Source organism: Halictus rubicundus, chromosome 12 (genome assembly GCF_050948215.1).
Source record: "Halictus rubicundus isolate RS-2024b chromosome 12, iyHalRubi1_principal, whole genome shotgun sequence".
Taxonomy (NCBI): domain Eukaryota; kingdom Metazoa; phylum Arthropoda; class Insecta; order Hymenoptera; family Halictidae; genus Halictus; species Halictus rubicundus.
This window is the reverse complement of record NC_135160.1, coordinates 2,842,072-2,865,359: the sequence shown is the minus strand read 5'-3', so window position 1 is coordinate 2,865,359 and position 23,288 is coordinate 2,842,072. Positions and strand designations below refer to the sequence as shown.

The window sequence follows — 23,288 nt, the reverse complement described above, 5'->3', positions numbered from 1 at the left end:
TGATGGTGTTTTGTTCCGTAATTATTGGAGATCCATTCCTCATCAGATGGAAACCGAGATGGTGACCGAGGAAACAGTCCGCGAGGTAAGGAGTGAATCAGCACTGCACCCATTGGCGAGCCTCGAAAACAGTACAACACCCGGCGCGCGGAGAGATAACGTTCGTTATTAGCGTGATCTTTGCGAATGGCTCCTCTGAGGTGACTGTCACAAGGAGGGTGGCCCTCTGTCTCCGTAGTTTTAAATACAACCTTCATAAAACACCGACTCGGCAAAAGTCACGAACTCTGAATATTATTCTGTGTGTAACTCGAAGTCCATGGAATTGATTAGACGGTCTTCAATTAAATTGCAAGATTGTGGACGTCGCGTATGCGTGACGATGGTAGTGTTTAGAAAGAAGTACATACATATTTATACATATTTTCGCTCTCTCTCTCTGTCTCCGTAACCTAACTACGAACGCGACTGTTTCGCCGAGGCTACGACGGAAGCCCCGGAATCACGGAATCCCCGTCGGAATTCGGGAACGGAAGCCGCGAAAATGCACGTGCTGGAGCCGGCGATACGCCGTTACGAAACTATCGAATTAACCGCGTAAAACCGCTCGACCGGCGAGTTAAGAACGGTAGAAAATGATGTGGGTTTAACTTACCGTTAACGGGCGATGTCACGATCCACGAACACTGCAAACTCACCAGTTCACGGTTCGACAGCCACTGAGCTTCTCTAATATAACTTATCCTAACAGTATATGCGTCTCGATTTGGTCGTGAGCTAACCGCGTAAAACCGCTCGACCGGCGAGTTAAGAACGGTAGAAAATGATGTGGGTTTAACTTACCGTTAACGGGCGATGTCACGATCCACGTACACTCGAAGTCACCAGTTCACGGTTCGGCAGCCACTGAGCTTCTCTAATATAACTTATCCTAACAGTATATGCGTCTCGATTTGGTCGTGAGCTAACCGCGTAAAACCGCTCGACCGGCGAGTTAAGAACGGTAGAAAATGATGTGGGTTTAACTTACCGTTAACGGGCGATGTCACGATCCACGTACACTCGAAGTCACCAGTTCACGGTTCGGCAGCCACTGAGCTTCTCTAATATAACTTATCCTAACAGTATATGCGTCTCGATTTGGTCGTGAGCTAACCGCGTAAAACCGCTCGACCGGCGAGTTAAGAACGGTAGAAAATGATGTGGGTTTAACTTACCGTTAACGGGCGATGTCACGATCCACGTACACTGCAAACTCACCAGTTCACGGTTCGACAGCCACTGAGCTTCTCTAATATAACTTATCCTAACAGTATATGCGTCTCGATTTGGTCGTGAGCTAACCGCGTAAAACCGCTCGACCGGCGAGTTAAGAACGGTAGAAAATGATGTGGGTTTAACTTACCGTTAACGGGCGATGTCACGATCCACGTACACTGCAAACTCACCAGTTCACGGTTCGACAGCCACTGAGCTTCTCTAATATAACTTATCCTAACAGTATATGCGTCTCGATTTGGTCGTGAGCTAACCGCGTAAAACCGCTCGACCGGCGAGTTAAGAACGGTAGAAAATGATGTGGGTTTAACTTACCGTTAACGGGCGATGTCACGATCCACGTACACTGCAAACTCACCAGTTCACGGTTCGACAGCCACTGAGCTTCTCTAATATAACTTATCCTAACAGTATATGCGTCTCGATTTGGTCGCGAGCTAACCGCGTAAAACCGCTCGACCGGCGAGTTAAGAACGGTAGAAAATGATGTGGGTTTAACTTACCGTTAACGGGCGATGTCACGATCCACGTACACTCGAAGTCACCAGTTCACGGTTCGGCAGCCACTGAGCTTCTCTAATATAACTTATCCTAACAGTATATGCGTCTCGATTTGGTCGTGAGCTAACCGCGTAAAACCGCTCGACCGGCGAGTTAAGAACGGTAGAAAATGATGTGGGTTTAACTTACCGTTAACGGGCGATGTCACGATCCACGTACACTGCAAACTCACCAGTTCACGGTTCGACAGCCACTGAGCTTCTCTAATATAACTTATCCTAACAGTATATGCGTCTCGATTTGGTCGCGAGCTAACCGCGTAAAACCGCTCGACCGGCGAGTTAAGAACGGTAGAAATGATGTGGGTTTAACTTACCGTTAACGGGCGATGTCACGATCCAGGAACACTTCAAACTCACCAGTTCACGGTTCGACAGCCACTGAGCTTCTCTAATATAACTTATCCTAACAGTATATGCGTCTCGATTTGGTCGCGAGCTAACCGCGTAAAACCGCTCGACCGGCGAGTTAAGAACGGTAGAAAATGATGTGGGTTTAACTTACCGTTAACGGGCGATGTCACGATCCACGTACACTCGAAGTCACCAGTTCACGGTTCGGCAGCCACTGAGCTTCTCTAATATAACTTATCCTAACAGTATATGCGTCTCGATTTGGTCGTGAGCTAACCGCGTAAAACCGCTCGACCGGCGAGTTAAGAACGGTAGAAAATGATGTGGGTTTAACTTACCGTTAACGGGCGATGTCACGATCCACGTACACTGCAAACTCACCAGTTCACGGTTCGACAGCCACTGAGCTTCTCTAATATAACTTATCCTAACAGTATATGCGTCTCGATTTGGTCGCGAGCTAACCGCGTAAAACCGCTCGACCGGCGAGTTAAGAACGGTAGAAAATGATGTGGGTTTAACTTACCGTTAACGGGCGATGTCACGATCCACGTACACTCGAAGTCACCAGTTCACGGTTCGGCAGCCACTGAGCTTCTCTAATATAACTTATCCTAACAGTATATGCGTCTCGATTTGGTCGCGAGCTAACCGCGTAAAACCGCTCGACCGGCGAGTTAAGAACGGTAGAAATGATGTGGGTTTAACTTACCGTTAACGGGCGATGTCACGATCCACGTACACTGCAAACTCACCAGTTCACGGTTCGACAGCCACTGAGCTTCTCTAATATAACTTATCCTAACAGTATATGCGTCTCGATTTGGTCGCGAGCTAACCGCGTAAAACCGCTCGACCGGCGAGTTAAGAACGGTAGAAATTATGTGGGTTTAACTTACCGTTAACGGGCGATGTCACGATCCACGAACACTGCAAACTCACCAGTTCACGGTTCGACAGCCACTGAGCTTCTCTAATATAACTTATCCTAACAGTATATGCGTCTCGATTTGGTCGCGAGCTATTATTGTTTACGGCGGTGTCACGATAAGAATTATACCGAGGCGGCTCGGTGGGCCGTTCATCGCGCGGCCGGTTGGTGTATGCGGTGGCGCGATTACCATAACCCGATTCGTTAAAACATCCCCTCGATCGGACCGGAGGTCGCTACAAGAATAATTTCTATCGACTCGTCCCCGAGATTCTGTTGTTTTAAAAATTAAATGTACAAGAAAATTAATGTACAGTTCGCCCGATACAGTATTGTCTCGGTGTGAGAAAGATGCGCGCGCGATATCTCTGAAAAATTTATATCCGCCGCCGTCGCGAACCTTTCTCTTTCTAATGGTTCTTTCACGAATCATTTTATAGCGTTTTCCTGAACGAAGATGACACCGAACACGATACAATTTCGATCGTATTTACTTGCTTAATTGACGATAAGAAGTGCCGGACGTAGACGCAGACACGTTGAATGAAAAAAGAAACAGTGTATCTTAGGAACAAATAAATACAATTACAAAACTGTTTTATCCTCCGCTCTTTAACCAGCAACGTACTTGTCACACTTTTCTGATTAAAATGACACCCAACAGGAGACAATTTCGGTCGTTTTTGCTCGTTCAATTTACAATATAATTCATTATCCCCCCCCCCCCCCCCTAGGGTTTCTGCACCCTACAATCTGCTGTATCATTGATACACGTAACAATCGAATATGCACCGAATTCTGTCCGTGATTGGTCTCATTCGAATCAGGAAAATATGACGAATACGTCCGGTGGTAGATTTCTCATTAATAGCAAAACAGTTTTGTCGTTGAATTCGTATTGGCCGATGCGCTGTCTTTTCCTACGATCGAAAGTAGCTGGAAAAGAAAATGGTGTGTCTGTTGTTACGTCCCAGGTAGGACGGATTATGATTTTTATGAGATAGGACGCAGTTTAGAAATACCTGCGAAATTACTTCTTAACTGTTGAAAACAAAACACGTGGTACGGAGGTGAACGAGGAACCAGTCTGCGAGGTAAACAGCGAATCCACATCGTAGCGTCCGGAAATATGTTGAATGTTGGTGGCGAATTGGCTATTGAAATCTAATTCTCCATTTTGTCTCGGAGTGTGTTTATCGGGTTTATGCGAAATTTTTCGGATTGTTGACCCGTGGAGGTCTTGCCTCTACTACTAATAATTTCTTCATTTCCAAGGTCCATGAACATTTGAGAAATGATGTTCATTGATTAGATACCGATACGAGAAGGTTCGTTCTTAGACTAAATGTCACGTAATTTTCCCATCCGGGCAACTGTGCGGCGGTATATCTTGGATACTCGGGTAGCCGGGTAAATAAGATACTACCTGTAGCAGGTACACGCGGGATGTATGAACTAGTAGCGGGAGTTTGGTATGTGTTGTGGTTTGGGTGTTCAGTAAAGGATTCACCCAATATAACAATAACCATTTATTAAATAAACAACAAAAACTCAACGACGTAACAAAGAACAAAGAAAATGAAATAACAATGAAACAAGAACTACGGATAAACTACTACGAACAACTGACGGCGAATGACGACTTCTCACAACGACTGACTGACTTGAACTGACCTGAACTGACTTGACAGACTGACCTCGTCATCCGTCAGAATCCGCGCTTATATCTAGTCCCCGCGCCTCCAGGAATTTCCTTCGAACAAGGAAACTTCTGGAGTGGGGATGTCGCTTCCTGTACGTGCCCCTTGGAGAAAGTTCGTGTCCTTGCACCGAACATCCGTGTCCTGGCGAAAGTCAAGGGTTGGCGGCCAAATGTGCACGCCAAGGAAAAACCCCGAACCTGGTCGCCAAATGTGCACCCCAGGTAGGAACAGACTTCCGGCGACTAAGTGTGCGCTCGGGAAGAGCTTGGGCCTGGCGACCAAGTGCGTCCAAGGTCCCAGCCCGCAAACGACGCTCCTACCTGGGTCCGATGAACCCTTCTCCAAGGGGCCCGCCACAGGAGTTTTTCAGGAATATCTCGACAATTATTAATTTGTGTCAAAAATGGGGGGGGGGTCTAAATGTATAATCGAACAACATTTTTATATAAAACCTAAAAATTTACATACCTTTATCGAAGAACAGCTTCCGCTTTCGTCACCTAGATGATAGTTTTTAACTTACTTTCACTTCTCACAACTTGAACCGCCGACGGGTTAGGCAAGACTCTTGTCACCGCCGCCTGCGACTGCAATCCCACGTTGACGATTGCGTCAGCGATGCGATGCCTGTGCTGCAGTGCTATAGTCAGCACATGCAGACTCTAGAGAGTGATGCACATCACTGGCATATTCACCCCCGTGTCCACGTATACGGACCCAAAACTTGTGGCCTTGATGCCCCACAAGCTGTTTCCGAAATCCGGGATGCAACACCGGATTCCTGGCCTGTATCTGGAAACAAGGTCAGCTTTCATTACAATGCGTGCACGAACATGCCAGGCAGTGCACAAAGCAGAAGCGTCGCGGCCCACAGCCGTGCTAGCAACCATGGCGAGCACTTCGAATCTTTGCTGCATCACGGGCGTCTGTACCAAACCGGCTGGTTTTAGGTTATTCGGCTCATTCCTGGCCAAAAGTATCGGCTGATTATTCGGTGTAGCGTACGCTGTTCTCCATAATTACCCGCAGTGGCATCGTCGTGGTATGCTCGAAGAATTTCCTTTGTCTCGTGCGAAGGTACAACCAGCTGTGGCTCTTCCATGTCGACATTTGGAGCGTGTCGATACAGTACTCCGTTGTGGACCAGATATCCCCTCGTCGACCACTTGATCACTTCGTCGTCTCGCGTAGTCGATTCTAGTGCTTCGATTATAGTCTTCTGGGCCTCGTCTTTTAATTGTTCTTCTCGGGTTACTGCTGGTCCTCGCGCTGGTATGTCGACGGAAATCTCTGCGACCTCCGCTCTGTTTTCTTCGTTCCATGGCTCGCTTGGTATCCTAGATAGCATATCGGCAACTACATTGCATCGGCCTGGAATATATTGTATATTAGGACAATATGGTTGAAGTAACAATACCCATCGGGCGAGACGACCGCTGGGAGAACGCAAAGACATCAACCATTTCAGGGGTTGATGGTCCGTGGCGATAGTGACAGAAGTTCCTTCGATGTAACCTCGGAATTTGTCGACGGCCCAGACTACTGCTAATGCCTCTCTTTCTGTGGTCTCGGGATGTCGTCCTTGTCCGTCGTATCGTTCGTCCTCGGGAATCACCTCCCAGGATTGCTCCTGGCCCTTCCTTTGATGTCACCGGAGGGGCTTTTATCATGCTACTCCGGTTCCGTTGTCTCCGAGAGCGCTCGGTCGACGGACCATTTTTGGGGGTCTGTACCCTTGCGTCTGCCCCCTTTAGGGTCGCCTGCGTTGCCGCCCCGCCGCGATATCCTGATCCGCGGCCGATGCTGCATATTCTGGGCACCCTCGTTGGCAAGGTCGGCTGCTGCAGTTCATGGAACCGCAGATCCATGCCCGTCTGTGTCGGCCGCGACACCATCGCCCATGATGCGTAGGCCTGCGTGGACTGGTCTCGCTTGGTGATTGGCTTCTGTTCGTTTTCCATCGTTAACTGTGGGTTCCTCGCGGTGATCCATGTACTTATAGATTGGAGATTTGGCGGCTTCTTAGTACGAGGTTATAGTGGAGCGGCGAGGCGAGCACAGCGGAGAACAGAGCTGTGCGGTGAGCAAAGCGATGCGGTGCGTGTTTATAGTGACGCGGTTAGTAACGAGGAACAACAAACCATCTACTTTTTCTTTAGTATGCATCGAAATGCCGTCACGAAGACTTCGAAAGCTTATGTTGGCCGACAATATTCTTACTAAATATTATATATTAACTTCAAATTGTGTAAGACGCAGAATTAGGAAGTGGTCAGTCCATCTCTATTAATAAAGATAGAGAAGGAAGTGGGGAATTTAATCGTTTATATTTTAAGTTGAGGCAGCATCCCGATAAATTTCAACAGTATTTTAGAATGTCGATCGTAGCGTTTGATCGGATTTTAGAATTGGTACGTCCAAAAATTAATGTCCAATGGAGAAATTTTATTCAGAATCCAATCAGTATTGATGAACGCTTACGTTTTATATTTGAAAATAAAGATGTATATATAATGAATAGTAATAATAATAAATAATATTTTATTATTATAAATAATTCTGTTATATTTCTAATAAAGTCATTTTATTTAGACGTTTCATAAACATAACGGTAAACCATTTTTTGTATATCCATCATAAGTAACATTTTTTTTTTCATCTGGCAGTTTCTTAATGTGTGGAATGAGGCTTTGAAAAAAGCCTATATCTTCATCATTCTGTTCCTCTGATATTAACCGTAACTTTTTTTTCTCTATTTCGATCAATTGGGAAGCTATTTCCTGATTAGTTGAAAGATCATTCGATCTTTTTGATTTTCTCGTGCTGCTACAACCGGCAACCGATGAAACCGGTGAAGACGGTTTATTTGCTTCTTACAATTTTACCTTGAAGTAAAAAATTAATATTTTAGCATGCGTAGAAAATGCGAGCACACGACGCGGGCTATTTATTTGTTCCTTTTTTTTAAGAACTCGCTTTTTACTACTTTTTATTATGCGATATTAAGGTATCTGCTAAAACCATATAATCGAATAAAGCAATTGCGTTTTGCATAATGCAAAACAAAAAAGAATGCTTCTATGTATATATGTTACAGTGAAACACCGAAATCTGGAGAATGTCGATTTTCACCGGTGAATGTCAACATTCACATAGTCGCTTGGTGTATGTCCGAAATATTTGCTAAACACCCTTATTTCTGACTTACACCGGTAAATGTTGATTTTTGTCCTTTTGATCCCATAAAGGACGATTTTTAAAAATTAAACTAATTAATAAATCAAGTGACATGGTACAGCGGATTGGTATTCCAACATGGAATACCAATAATCACCTATTTTCCTGGCGATCGTAACCACGCCAGCGACTCGAACATATTCTGTCTTATATAAGCTAGGCCCGTCTATTTTGAATTTGCAGATATCAGAGCTACCATTGACTACGGCCGAATACCAATAATCACCTATTTTCCTGGCGATCGTAACCACGCCAGCGACTCGAACATATTCTGTCTTATATAAGCTAGGCCCGTCTATTTTGAATTTGCAGATATCAGAGCTACCATTGACTACGGCCGAATACCAATAATCACCTATTTTCCTGGCGATCGTAACCACGCCAGCGACTCGAACATATTCTGTCTTATATAAGCTAGGCCCGTCTATTTTGAATTTGCAGATATCAGAGCTACCATTGACTACGGCCGAATACCAATAATCACCTATTTTCCTGGCGATCGTAACCACGCCAGCGACTGGTATGGTCCTTTATACGAGTGGAAAAACTTTGCGACTTCTCGCTCGACGGCGTTTGATAGAGCGTTAGATCTTAGTAGGACACGTTCGCCAAACTCGTATTGTGCGTGCGTGCTTCCTTTATTTGCACGTTCGCGCCGTTTATGCGCCTTTCGCGACGCGTTACGGAATGCTAGTTGCAATTTTTTATCGATCGCTCCGTCGCTTGGTCCTTCCCTACTCGTCTTTTGGGCGAACCATTTTGTCCAGGGTCGTGTGGGAGGCTTTCTCAAGAAGAGCTCCATCGGCGTAAAACCCGTGCTGTCATGTAATACCTCGTTGCAACATGTTGCAACGTCGTTCACCCATATTGCCCATGACGCGTGTGCCCTCGCGTCTAGCGTACGGAATATACGCCCAATTTCGCGATTTACCCTCTCCACCGGATTACTTTGGGGATGTCTAACGGATGACAGTACTAGTTGAATCCCTTCTTCTTGCAATCTCTGTATCCAATTTTTTGGTGTGAATTGGGTCCCATGGTCCGTCAGCATCTTCTTCGGCGTGCCGTATTCTGGGATGCAGTATTGAAAGATGCGAATGAGCGTTATTGCCGTCGTCGCGTTTTTCACCGGATACAATTTAACGAATTTTGTAAACAGTTCTTCGATTACCAGAATATATATCTTACACCGCCCCTCCCTTGAAGTTGGCAACGGACCGTAGTAATCAATTGAAACGATTTCTAGGGGTCCTTTGGGCAAAATTGTCTGTAAATCAAAATGTAAGGCGTGTGTTTGGACTTTACCTCGTTGACATGTGTCGCGCGTAACTATTAATTTACGCAAGTGCTATTGTTTTCTCGCTACCGAAATGCGCGTACATTTCATGCACTTCGATTATTAATTCGCCACGCAGCCGAGCGAGAATCACGGCCCTTAAGTTACCGGTCCGATCCGCGTGACATAAAGTATTCTCGTGGATTCGGTATCTCCCGACGGTAACTTTATCCTGCCGATAATGTTTCTCTACGATTTTGCTTATTTTGTTGTCCCCCTGTTGCCAGCTGGACAAACTCTTAAATCTCAAAAACGCTCGTCGACTGATTGGTGGAAGTTCTTGCGAGGAGCTTCCACCAGTCCGTGCATTTTGCATAACACGCCCACGTTCCACGCCTCTCGTGCGTGAGAAGGGTGAGCGCGTCGTTTTGTTAAAAACTAATTTTGGTGATGCAGCGGGGTGTCTTCCGGGCCCCGTGCTAAGTGCGGTACGTGACTGTTGGCTTACGTCAACGGGCCCAGCTTTCCCGGGTGATAGAAACCAGGCACGCGTCGCTGGGACACTCTAGGCTGGAGACCCTTAGACTACCCAACATTTATGGCGTCCACTTGCGCTATTGAGTTCGTCGCTAGTAACTACAAGGACACGTCTGTCCGCTAAGTGGCCAAAAACGTTAAAGACGTTTTCTCACAAATAGCGTCTTAAGGCTCGTACAGACCTGAACATTTCGCCGAACATCGCGCCGAACGGCGTCCGAAACCACTGATATATATACTATGGATCCGAGATTCCCATAAGCCAGCCGTAGAGAAGTTTTTTTTTTTTTTTTTATTATAAAGCTTTAGGCCTAGTATGGCCCATGAGCTGGTTTGTATAAGGAACATAATAAATTCATCTTGTACTTAAACCTATATGCCTATATACTATATATATATATATATATATATATATATATAAATGTGTATATATATATCTGTTTGGGATTGGCGGAGCGTGACGTGCGAACGCCGCACGGTCATTGGTTCTTAGCTCGTCTTCGCGAGATCGCGGGTCGATTCTCAGCGCCCCGCGTGATAGGCCGTCACCGTCGGATCGATTATCGACGCGATAATAGATATTCTATTGGCCCGTGTTCAAATTCGGCAAGTAATCGTTCCGGCGGTGCTAGGAAACCGCTCGCCGATCTCCGAAGTGAGTGTTATTACTCTATCGTTCTTCAACGCTCTCGCAAGCAGTTCGGTTCGGTTCGGTTTCTCTGTTTTCTAAGGGCTTCGTGCGTCGTGTGACCCGTCCTTAGAAGGGGTTAATCTTAGCGTGATTCTATTCTCGATACCGGGAATAATCAGATTAGCTGGTATAATTCATACTGTTTATTTTGCGTACGTATACATTTCTGTGTAGAGAACGTTCGTGTTGACGAACCGCGAGCCGGTCAAATAAAGTGTTCTCGTGCAGTTCCGAGTTTTCCTCTAACCGTGCCCGCCTACACAGTGGTCCTTCAACCCTTCTATTAAAGGCTCGATCCCAAACAATATCTATAAATCTATATCTATCTATATCTATATATTTCCTCTCTGTCTATATGTAAGTCTATGTATATCTCTTATTTCCTGTACAGTATTTGTTTACAGTTTTCTCGGGTTGGTCCTTAGCTATGTGGTTTCTATCACATATTCTTTACGAGGTCACTTCTACTTGTCTTATTGTCTATATACCTTAAGTTTACGCTCTTACATTTACTCAGTCTTTATATTCTTATATTTAGTATTTGGATACTATAGCATTGAATTCAATCGACACCGGACCCATTACCAAACATTGCCCTTCAGACACCGTCAAAAACCATCTTCGTCTTATAAGGAACTGTCTTCTCGAATCGATACACATACGTTTTAAAAATAGCATTGAATTCAATTAGTATTTGGATACTAGATTACCCTATTTGATTTGGTTCTTGTATTGCACGTATATTGCCTTATATCTATTCTTATTTGTAATGGTAATTATCGGACTTATCTTACTATTCTTATACTATTTAATACTGATTAATTGAGCAGTATGAGGAGTGCTTGTAGATTTGGGGTGTTATAAGAATATGTTATTTGCAGCGCAGAAGGCATTGATGGTGTTTAAGGCCGTAACGTTGAGGTTCTTTAGGAAGGTGTCTATTTTAAACGGGGGTTTCCAGTTATTTTTCAGTAATTTGGAGACCATTAGATTTCTGTTCTTACGTCGATGAGGACAGTACCATATTAGATGGTCTATGTCTTGGGTGGGGTGCGAACACTCACAAGTGGCATGCTGTATTATTTTGAGTCTGGCCAGGGATTCATGTGTGTTAACATGATTGGTCCTCATTCTTCCGAATCTTACTATCAGTTCTCTGGGAAGAGGTCAAGATCTCTATACCAGTGGTCTCTTAGGTTGTTGAGGTCGCCTTGGGTGTAGATTCCGCTAGTGGCCAGGTTAGGATATTGTCTAATATTTATGGTGGGTCGTACCAGGGAGCAAAATGGATTCCTGAGGAGATCACGTGCCTGTGTCATTGCAGATCGAAAATCACCTAATGGTACACCCTTGCGGATTAACAATTCAACGTCGAAATACTGAAGTTTCGTGACTACATCTGCTATGGTGGTCAAACATGTCACATTGCTATTACTTGCTTGCTCTATAATCCAAGTAAGCGAAAGACCTTCCGGCATTTGAAGAAGACTCCAACATACTACCAATTGTCGGTAGATATCCTCCCACTGAGGGTCTGTTGGAAGATACATTCTAGCAAAGTGTTTGACGATTGTGTCAGATACATGGCTCGTGAAATCGACCTCTGGAATGCGAGCCTGAAATTGAGTGAGTCTTCTCTGTACCCAAACCTGGGTAATATTTGATTCTTTTGATAACGATGCCAGATAACTAAATATTGCTCCACCTATCATACCACGTACAGTTGAGATGTTCTGCTCAGCTTTGCCTTCATAATACCCCAGTATTGTGGTATCTTCTGCATCTATCCACAAGTGAGCAATGTCGTGCCCTCAAAGGTGATAACTATGGATTCGCTTGGAATCCACTCCCATGTGTTTGTTTGTGGGTTTCTTATTTTCCTATTGAGTCTCCTGGCGTCTAGTATGGGAACTGGGGAGTCTGTGAATTCCTTTATATCTTCCAATTCGCAATCAGTGGAGAAGCCCTTGATGAGGCCTCTCCTTGTGATTCGGAATTTGGGGATATATTAGGTGAAGTAAAAAGTTCTGAGCGCTTTTTCGCTTTATTTCGACGATGAAATTAACATAGTTAGGATTATTCGATTTAGATCAAATATGCGCCGTTTTGTTCGATAACTTTTGTCCATTTTGAAGGCAATTTCATAATTCCGCGGTTGAAGAAGTCCTCGTCCCTATTGGTACAAAACTTGACCAGCTCATTTTCACAAGCCTCTCTTGAGGCCAGTTTTGTACCATCAAGAAAATTTTGCAAATTCTTGAAGAGGTGATAATCGCTTGGTGCCAGGTCTGGACTATACGGCGGATGCGATAGAACGTCCCAGCCAAGCTCTCGGAGCTTCTGACGCGTCGTTAAAGATGTGTGCGGCCTGGCGTTGTCTTGATGAAAAACTACACCCTTCCTATTGGCCAATTCTGGCCGCTTCTGGTCGATGGCCTGCTTCAGTCTGGTCAGTTGTTGACAATAGAGGTCCGAATTGAGTGTTTGGCCCGATGGGAGCAGCTCGTAGTGGATGATTCCCTTCCAATCCCACCAAACACACAATAAAACTTTCTTGGCCGTTAATCCAGGCTTGGCGATCGTTTGGGCCGGCACACCGCGATTGGACCACGATCTTTTTCGGCTGTTATTCTCGTATGTGACCCATTTTTCATCGCCAGTCACCATCCGCTTCAAAAATGGGTCGATTTCGTTACGTTTCAACAAAGAATCGCAGGCATCAATTCGGTCCAAAAGGTTCTTTTGCGTCAATTCATGTGGCACCCATACATCGAGCTTCTTCTTGAGGCCTGCCTTATGCAAATGATTCCAAACGGTTTTCTGGCTAATCTTCAGTTCCTGGGCAATGGAATAAGTGCTTACATGCCGGTCCGACTCGACGATTTCCATGATTTTGTCCACATTTTCGACGATTGGCCTACCAGAGCGTGCCTCATCTTCGACGTCCATATTACCAGAACGGAATCGTTGGAACCACCGCTTTGCTGTTGCATTCGATACTGTATTGGGTCCATAAACAGCACAAATTTTTTTGCCTGCCTGCTCCGCCTTTTCACCTTGGTCGTAGTGGTACTGAAGAATGTATCGAATTTTCTCTTTTTTTACCTCCATTTTCGAACGCTGTAACACACAACTGGCTTCACCAAAACAAAAAACTAACAAAGACCTTTATTCATGCGTAATATCACCTTGAAATTGCCGTATACTATGACTCGATACGATGTGAACATCGTGAGATATGGCTCGCTGAAGACATCTAGCGAAAAACGCTCAGAACTTTTTACTTAACCTAATATATATTGATTCCCTGTAGGTCCTTATTGTCAGATTTCACGAAGTTGTTTGCCTGGGTGCCTGTTCTGAACTTTATATTGAATTTTCCAAATCCTTCGTTTTTGATTTCTTCTACGCCTTCATGGTTTTTACTCAAGGCTTTGGCTAACATGAGAGCGTTTTGAGAGTTCCTGGGTTTGGCATGGGTCCTACTGAATGTGGCCGAGACATATGCTGGGCCCTTGTGAGAGGCTGGGTATTGGTTGATGACATATTCGCATCTTCTTTTGAATAAGTATTCATTCTCTATTATATTCTTTGTGTCTGTTACCTTTGTTCCCGTGTGCTCTGAGTTGGATGGTTCATTTGATTTTCTCTTGTTATTGTTTGTTTTGGTCACTGTTTGGTTCTTGGATGGCGGCGTGGGGTTTCCTACCATGCCTTTGTCATTGGCGTTGTTTTTGGACGCCATTATGGCTTCTCCGTTGCCTGAGGCCCCGAGATAAAAGATAAATCTAGAGCGCTCGCCATCAAACAGGTCCTACTCTTGCATTTTCGAGCAACATTTTGCATTATTCGGTCGCATGATGCCTGCCGTAGCTTCGTTCGAACAGCCGTGCCTCGGCACACTCACACACCGCCAGGTCGGCGTGCACGTGTACCGATGAGAATAGCAAGGGTCCGGGATGCCGCGAATCATTCCTCGATAATGCCGAGGAGAAAAAATGGGGAAAAAATGGATGCATATTTTGAGGATGATATGAAAAAGGAAAAGTTAGGAAAATAAAAAAACATAATAGAATATATTTTTTTTACATATTTATTGTAATAAATTTTTTCCCCCGTCCCCCGCTGCCGCCACGCCCCCCGCGGCCTCCGCGCCCCCTGTAGCCGCCTCGCCAGCCGCCTCGCCAGCCGCGGCCACCGCGCCAAGCTTTATGGCCCCCTCTTCGATACGAATTTCTTTTTATGTTTTTCATCAGCTTTGACTGAAACATGTACACAACATTTATATACAAGATTTATATTTAACATATATATATAACATATTTTTATGTTTTTCTAACACACAAGCATTTCTTCCGTCATCTGGATGACGGGGCTTGGTGGGGGGGGGGGGGGAAGGCGTTGATGCCGAGGCAGCGGATGGGCTGCTAACGCCGCCGCGGCCGTTTTCAATTTTCTGTTGGAAATTAAATGTAACGTTTTAGAAATAAATAATAAATCTTTACGAATGATAAAATATACCGTCTACTCACTACATTCGCGATTGGCCTCCCAATCGTAAGGCGGGCGACGGCCGCCGTCACTGCCGCCGGTAGTGACAGCGTTGCTGGTTGCACCGCCACCGCCGGTGCTGGAGCCGAAACTAATATTAAAATTAAACTTAAAATAACTTATTAGTAACGTTTATGCGGTCGGACGCCCTCTTCAGCCATAATTGTATGGACGTTTCTGAATCTCTCTTACTGCCGTGGATATTGGCCCTTTCTGCAGCACCTTGAATAAGAATTTCTTTTTTTAGTGATTTGCATACGAATCATCGTTATTATGGTAACACCAAATTAAGGGTAATAATTACACATTACGAGCTCCGCGATCTTGGAGCAGTGGAAGGGTTTCTTCCCTTTCCTCCCCATCCAACTGTACTGCAGAGCAACTTAATTGGTTAGGAGGGTCGTCAGTACTCTCTTCACGAAGGAATACATTTTGTCTCCTCCTATTTTAGACATTTCCGTAACCTAACATAAAATTTTATTAATAGGACATTCTGTTAACTAAATGAAAATGAAAGATCAATTACTTTTAGTTTATTTATTACATCTGTAAATTGTACTTAAATTGTACTCTACTAACGATTTTAGCGGGAATTTTAAATTCGGGAATTTGTTCAGAAACGACACGCTGCGAGATCCTCCTGCGTTATTGATTTGTATTGTCTCCTTCAGCGCTCGCACCTCTGCTAATACTTCTGTGAGCAGAACTCTCGTCAAATGGTTCTGCTCTATTAGTGTTTTTAACATTCCATCTCTTTTTTGGCACCTTGCAGCAGTTATTTTCCGTTTGCTCTCCTATTAATTGTTTGTTGGATATTATATTGTTTAAAGTGAACTTATTTATCTGTAAAATATTTTTCTTAACTTACCAATACTACACTACTTATCGTAATGTATCTCATCCTCTTGCCCCTCTCCCTGCGATTCCTCGCCAACAGAGTGCGAACAAGCGGCTGAAAATAAAATATATTTTGATTAAAACGATATACTAATTACAGAACCAGAATGATTTATAACTATGAATGTAATATATAATGTTTTATAGAGTGCTTCCTTTTGAATTTACATACCTACGTTCCTCTGTTTTTTCAAATCTGGAGCAGGGTAGAAAACTGCTGCCTCGTCAGAGGAGGTACTGTCTCTAATGTAAACGCTGGCCACTTTCTTCTCTTCAATGGTGACTCTGCCTCGGATTGCAGATCGCTCGTCTCCTCTGCGGCATTTGCCTTGTTTCTGGCCTTCATGTAGTCATCTAGAAGCATTAAACGAAAGCGTTACAAGCGTTATTATTTCAATTGTACATTTAGAGTGTATAATAATTGTAACTTACCGAAAGTGTTGTTTCTAAAAATCTTGACCTTGTACTTGGTCCATAAATTGTTACTGGCCTCCATTTTTTTTTATTGCGGTCATCAAACGACCCCGTTGCAGTGGTGGCCAGTAACAATTTTCGCCCTCTAACCACTTTGTTGGCACTGCCTCCACGCTGCCATCTTCGATGAACTGAACCACCGTCCACGTTGCAGTTTCCATTGTTTGCTTGCCTAGAATTGAAAAATACAGTCAAAATTTCTGTGGCATGGTTTATAAGAAAACATACTAATTTAAACATTAATTAAAGAGATATATACGAAAATTAAAAGAAGTTATATCAATGTAACAAATATAGCGGAAGAGTGTTCTCCCAGTCAGATCGCTCTAAGAAGTCAACCATTAGCAAAGTCACTTAGTGCTCTTCGACCCATACTTCGGACCGTGACTTGACTTCCTCTAGACGTTCTCACCTCATAGTCGAAATATAGTTTGTTTAAACCTATAGCTGCACCCTTAATTCATTTCCTTTCGATCAAGGAAGGTGGTCCTTCGTGCCTAGTAATCGTTAAATAGCGGGCACCTCGCAGTGCTAACACAACAGACGTCCGACAGATCGCACAAGATCAATCGCGGATATATAACAAAATGAATGATTGAAATATATTATTTATTATATAATAAACCATTTTTTACTTTCTGTGAACAATATTTTTTAGTGTTGGTGTTAATTTTTAAAACATAAACGCATGCTTTTCTGTGTAAAAAAAAAGAGATATTGTACATACATAGTGCAAATTAAAAAGTACTAACATAGTTATATTTCAGATGTTAGTTTTATTTCGGTATTTATTTCAGACGTTAAAACCATGTCTTGAAAAAGACGTCATAACCATGCCACAGAAATTTTGACTGTATTTTTCAATTCTAGGCAAGTAAACAATGGAAACTGCAACGTGGACGGTGGTTCAGTTCATCGAAGATGGCAGCGTGGAGGCAGTGCCAACAAAGTGGTTAGAGGGCGAAAATTGTTACTGGCCACCACTGCAACGGGGTCGTTTGATGACCGCAATAAAAAAAAATGGAGGCCAGTAACAATTTATGGACCAAGTACAAGGTCAAGATTTTTAGAAACAACACTTTCGGTAAGTTACAATTATTATACACTCTAAATGTACAATTGAAATAATAACGCTTGTAACGCTTTCGTTTAATGCTTCTAGATGACTACATGAAGGCCAGAAACAAGGCAAATGCCGCAGAGGAGACGAGCGATCTGCAATCCGAGGCAGAGTCACCATTGAAGAGAAGAAAGTGGCCAGCGTTTACATTAGAGACAGTACCTCCTCTGACGAGGCAGCAGTTTTCTACCCTGCTCCAGATTTGAAAAAACAGAGGAACGTAGGTATGTAAATTCAAAAGGAAGCACTCTATAAAACATTATATATTACATTCATAGTTATAAATCATTCTGGTTCTGTAATTAGTATATCGTTTTAATCAAAATATATTTTATTTTCAGCCGCTTGTTCGCACTCTGTTGGCGAGGAATCGCAGGGAGAGGGGCAAGAGGATGAGATACATTACGATAAGTAGTGTAGTATTGGTAAGTTAAGAAAAATATTTTACAGATAAATAAGTTCACTTTAAACAATATAATATCCAACAAACAATTAATAGGAGAGCAAACGGAAAATAACTGCTGCAAGGTGCCAAAAAAGAGATGGAATGTTAAAAACACTAATAGAGCAGAACCATTTGACGAGAGTTCTGCTCACAGAAGTATTAGCAGAGGTGCGAGCGCTGAAGGAGACAATACAAATCAATAACGCAGGAGGATCTCGCAGCGTGTCGTTTCTGAACAAATTCCCGAATTTAAAATTCCCGCTAAAATCGTTAGTAGAGTACAATTTAAGTACAATTTACAGATGTAATAAATAAACTAAAAGTAATTGATCTTTCATTTTCATTTAGTTAACAGAATGTCCTATTAATAAAATTTTATGTTAGGTTACGGAAATGTCTAAAATAGGAGGAGACAAAATGTATTCCTTCGTGAAGAGAGTACTGACGACCCTCCTAACCAATGAAGTTGCTCTGCAGTACAGTTGGATGGGGAGGAAAGGGAAGAAACCCTTCCACTGCTCCAAGATCGCGGAGCTCGTAATGTGTAATTATTACCCTTAATTTGGTGTTACCATAATAACGATGATTCGTATGCAAATCACTAAAAAAAGAAATTCTTATTCAAGGTGCTGCAGAAAGGGCCAATATCCACGGCAGTAAGAGAGATTCAGAAACGTCCATACAATTATGGCTGAAGAGGGCGTCCGACCGCATAAACGTTACTAATAAGTTATTTTAAGTTTAATTTTAATATTAGTTGTAACTGTAATTTTCATTCTGATTTTGATTTTAATTTTAATTGTAATTTTAATTGTAATTTTAATTGTAATTTTAATTGTAATTTTAATTGTAATTTTAATTTTAGTTTCAATTGCCATTGTAATTGTAATTGTAATTGTAATTTCAATTTCAATTTCAATTTCAATTCTAATTCTAATTTTAATTTTAATTTCAAGTTTAATTTTAAGTTTAAGTTTAATTTTAAGTTTAAGTTTAAGTTTGTTTGTTTAATTTTAATTTTAATTCTAAGTTCAAGTTTTATATACAATATAAAACTATTCATTATAATGAATAAAATCATTATTTTGAACTCGTTCTTCTCGAAATTTGTTTTTTTCCCTCCCAATTCCTTTTTGCATGACTTATGTCATATCTATATTTGTTTGCATTTTAATTAACTTTTATGAACGTCTTAAAGACGTCTGTTTCGAGACGTCTAACAGACGTTTAAAAGACGTCTTTAAGGACGGCCGGGAATGCGAACGTCTTCGTTTAAATGCGCTTCGCGGTGCCTGGAAAGTATAGATCTTTAGAGTTCGTGTGTTCGTTAACTGAGCGGTAACAATAGTTAAATTAATTAACTAGTAAAATTATGTTAAAAATGGTTTATTTGTAAAATAAAGACTTTGAGAGAAAAATGTACGTAATAATCATGAGACATGTACAGATGGAATGAACAACGAGAAACAAATTGTAATAAAAATGAAAGTTAAATTAATTGCTATTTTTAAATTACCTAGACAACATTAAACAAACAACATTAAACAAGAAAAGAGAAGGAGGAAACAAGAAGGCCGCGATTAGGGTGCATCCTCAAATGCAAACAATGGTAAACGTCTTCAGGAGTGATCAATGAGAAAAAGCGGCCGCGGCTTCAAGACTTGCTTTCTCCTTCTCGGAGCGTTCGAAGCGCCAGGACGGCAAGCGGGAGAAACTACGCATCGCTGAGGCGCCACAGATCAGAGAGGATAGGAGAGTGCTCACGCCCGGGTTTTCGGCGTTCCCGATATAGTGCTGACATCTGCTCAGCCTTAGCATGGCACAGAACCGTGTCGTCTTTCCTAAAACAGAACCGTGTCGTCTTTTAGCATGACACAGAACCGTGTCGTCTTTCCTGGAACAGAACCGTGTCGTCTTTCCTGGAAGAGAATCGTGTCGTCTTTTAGCATAAAACCGAACGCACATTATTTTTTAACCAGGATTAGAACGTACAGCTTAATTGTTTTATATGAAATATCTAACTAACATGTAAATCTTGTGTACAAAATCTCTAATTAATATAAATTCAGAATAATATTAATTGTAATGATACGTATTTTATTTTTTTCCAATTTTGTAGTTGCAAACTCTAGTTGTAAAAAATGGAAAACCCGGAAAAATTTGAATAAATACAGATCTCATATCGAAGTTTAAAAGCGACCAACTTGAATATTAATCTAATAATGAACTATTGTCATCAACACTATCTTAAATTTTTCATATATCTAGCTACTGTTATTATTAATTAAAAAAAATTTGCTTTCATGAATAAATATTTTTTCCACCTCAGCACCATGAGATTTTTACTAGATGACTTTAAAAACACATTAGAACTATTTTTAAATAATTTTACTCGAAAACATTCTAGTTTACTCTTTATTTCACCGTTCTACTAATTTTTTATGGGCTGCATTGCACTCTTTTACAACTCAATACCATGGTACCATCCATATTCAAGGAAGAACAATTTTTTGCGACGATCATTGAAAAAACAAAAGTGTTTCCTTCATTTCAGTCCTTTAGTGCGTTGGTGACGTAGCGCCCAGCACACCTACCTGTGTTCTGTGTCCCATCTGGAGTTTTATGGTACGCTAACTCGCAAGCCAGACCATACAAGCGAATGCATCCACAACTTCCAGAGACCTGCCTCCAAAACTAATTAAAGGAAGGCTAGACATGCAGTGTGTACTAAACTCCTCAAAAGGGGCGGATTCCAGTCGCTCGTGTTATAAACCTCATTCGATACTTCATCGAAAGGGTGATCTTACATATTTCTGTAACAGTTCCAAGTGCATGCACTTTGTTCATGATACACTCTTTGTAATTATTAAATTCAATTAAATATTAAGTAAATCTTTCACGGTGCTAACGGCCCTCGCAGAGATGGGCATTATTTGGGATAAAAAATTATTTAAATAAAAATTCGAATAAAAGATACTTTATCTTTATTTGTTATTTGAAGGTTCGAAAAAAAAGCATCTTTATTGGACGAGTATCGGATAAATAATTTTATTCGTCGAGAATTTATCCGACGAATAAAGATAATTTTTTCTATTCGAAGCGGATTTATTCGAACTTCGAATAATTTTTTCATCTTTTATCTGTATCTTTTATTCGAAGGCTTCGAATAAATCTTCGAATAACTTTTGCCGAGCGCCGAGCTTCAAAGACCCAGCAACGACGGACGACATACAATGTAAGCGAATGGAGAATCGCGCATTTATGAAAGTTTAAACTTTTAGATTTTTCAATATATCCTCAAAAAATTGTGACGAGCGAATGGAGGGGATTTTCCTAATGAAAATGAGATCAAATTCGAGTGTAATCGAACAAGTTTCACTGATACGTAATGTTACGATAAAAATTACAATTTCATTAAAGACAGTCCAAATGATGTCGTGTTTGGACTCATTTCGATCGGAACAAGCTCTACAACTCATTCGTCTTAACAATATTGTTCTGATTAAAAACATAAAAGCATAAATTGACCTCATTTTCATCAGGAAAATCCCCTCCATTCGCTCGTCACAATTTTATGAGGATATGTTGAAAAATCTAAAAGTTTAAACTTTCATTCGTGCGCGATTCTCCATCCGCTTACATTGTATACCGTTTGGCAGTCGCTGGGTCTTCCACGTTCGGCGCTCGTCGGTCCTCGTCGGCCGTCGTCGCCGTTTATTCGTCGAGCTGGCAAAAGTTATCCGAAGATTTATTCGAAGCCTTCGAATAAATCTACGGATAAAAATGCTAAATACAGTCCAATTTGTACCGTGTTTAGTGTCATTTTAATCAGAAGAATGCCACGAATTAGTTGGCGCAAGTTCCATAAAAAAATAATGAGAAATAAAGAAGTTTTGCAATTGGATTGGCAGTTGTTTCACACCGATATCTCGCGACTCTGCGAGCTCGGAACTTCAAAGACCAGCGACCGACCAACAGCCTACAATGTAAGCAGATGGGGAATCCAGCATTATTGGCAATTTATGCTTGTATGTTTTTAATCAGAACAATATTTTAAGACGAATGAGTTGTAGAGCTTGTTCCGATCGAAATGAGTCCAAACACGACATCATTTGGACTGTCTTTAATGAGATTGTAATTTTTATCGTACCATTACGTATCAGTGAAACTTGTTCGATTACACTCGAATTTGATCTCATTTTCATCAGGAAAATCCCCTCCATTCGCTCGTCACAATTTTTTGAGGATATATTGAAAAATCTAAAAGTTTAAACTTTCATAAATGCGCGATTCTCCATCCGCTTACATTGTATGTCGTCTGTCTTCGTTGAGTCTTTGATGCTCGGCGCTCGGCAAAAGTTATTCGAAGATTTATTCGAAGCCTTCGAATAAAAGATATAGATAAAAGATGAAAAAATTATTCGAAGTTCGAATAAATCCGCTTCGAATAAAAAAAATTATCTTTATTCGTCGGATAAATTCTCGTCGAATAAAATTATTTATTCGATACTCGTCGAATAAAGATACCTTTTTTATTCGAACCTTCGAATATCGAATAAAGATGAAGTATCTTTTATTCGAATCGTTATTTAAATAATTTTTTATCTAAATAATGCCCAACTCTGGGCACACCAAAATGACTGACGTTCAAACGGAAAGAATATCCGTCTCCGATATAATGTTGCACGGAGAAGCGGACAGCGAAACTCGAGAACCGTCGTCGCCGAGGAGTGGGCCACACATTGTCGGCTCTATCGGTGTGAGACCAGAAGACCACTACTAATCCAATTACAAAACTTCTTTATTTTTTCAACCATTTTTCAAACCAAATATGATATAATTCCAATGATATTTACTTGTTTCAGATGAATGATAATATGACACGAAGCATTGTTGGAGGCGCTACATCACCAACGTACTAAAGGACAGAAATGTAGAAACATTTTTGTTTTTTCAATGATCGTCGCAAAAAACTGTTCTTCTTTAAATATGGATGGTACTATGGATGGTATTGAGTTGTAAAAGAGTGTTAAACAAAGCTGTAATGAAGCCAGTAAGCTAGAATGTTTTCGTGTAAAATTATTTAAAAATAGTTTAAATATGCTTTTAAAGTCATCTAGTAAAAATCCTATGGTGCGGAGGTGGAAAAAAATATTTATTCATGAAAGAAAAAATTTTTAAATATTAATTAAAAATATTTATTCATGAAAGGAAAAAGAAAGAGATATTGAAAG

General features: G+C 41.7%; 1 protein-coding gene, 2 long non-coding RNA genes and 1 pseudogene across 3 annotated transcripts in view; 2 read left to right on the top strand and 2 right to left on the bottom strand.

The window, feature by feature from the left end:
- The window catches only part of LOC143359440 (uncharacterized), a 79,437-nt gene that overhangs the window by 26,469 nt on the left and 29,680 nt on the right, over nucleotides 1-23,288 (top strand). The gene's annotated exons all lie outside the window — the stretch shown is intronic.
- On the bottom strand, nucleotides 12,653-13,773 carry LOC143359831 (histone-lysine N-methyltransferase SETMAR pseudogene; annotated as a pseudogene).
- On the bottom strand, nucleotides 15,608-16,019 carry LOC143359829 (uncharacterized). The gene is made up of 2 exons (XR_013083168.1): nucleotides 15,987-16,019; nucleotides 15,608-15,912 (listed from the first exon to the last, which is right to left on the bottom strand). It is a non-coding gene; the product is annotated as an uncharacterized LOC143359829 (long non-coding RNA).
- LOC143359828 (uncharacterized) lies at nucleotides 18,244-18,793 on the top strand. Its single transcript, XR_013083167.1, has 3 exons — nucleotides 18,244-18,323; nucleotides 18,439-18,598; nucleotides 18,681-18,793. It is a non-coding gene; the product is annotated as an uncharacterized LOC143359828 (long non-coding RNA).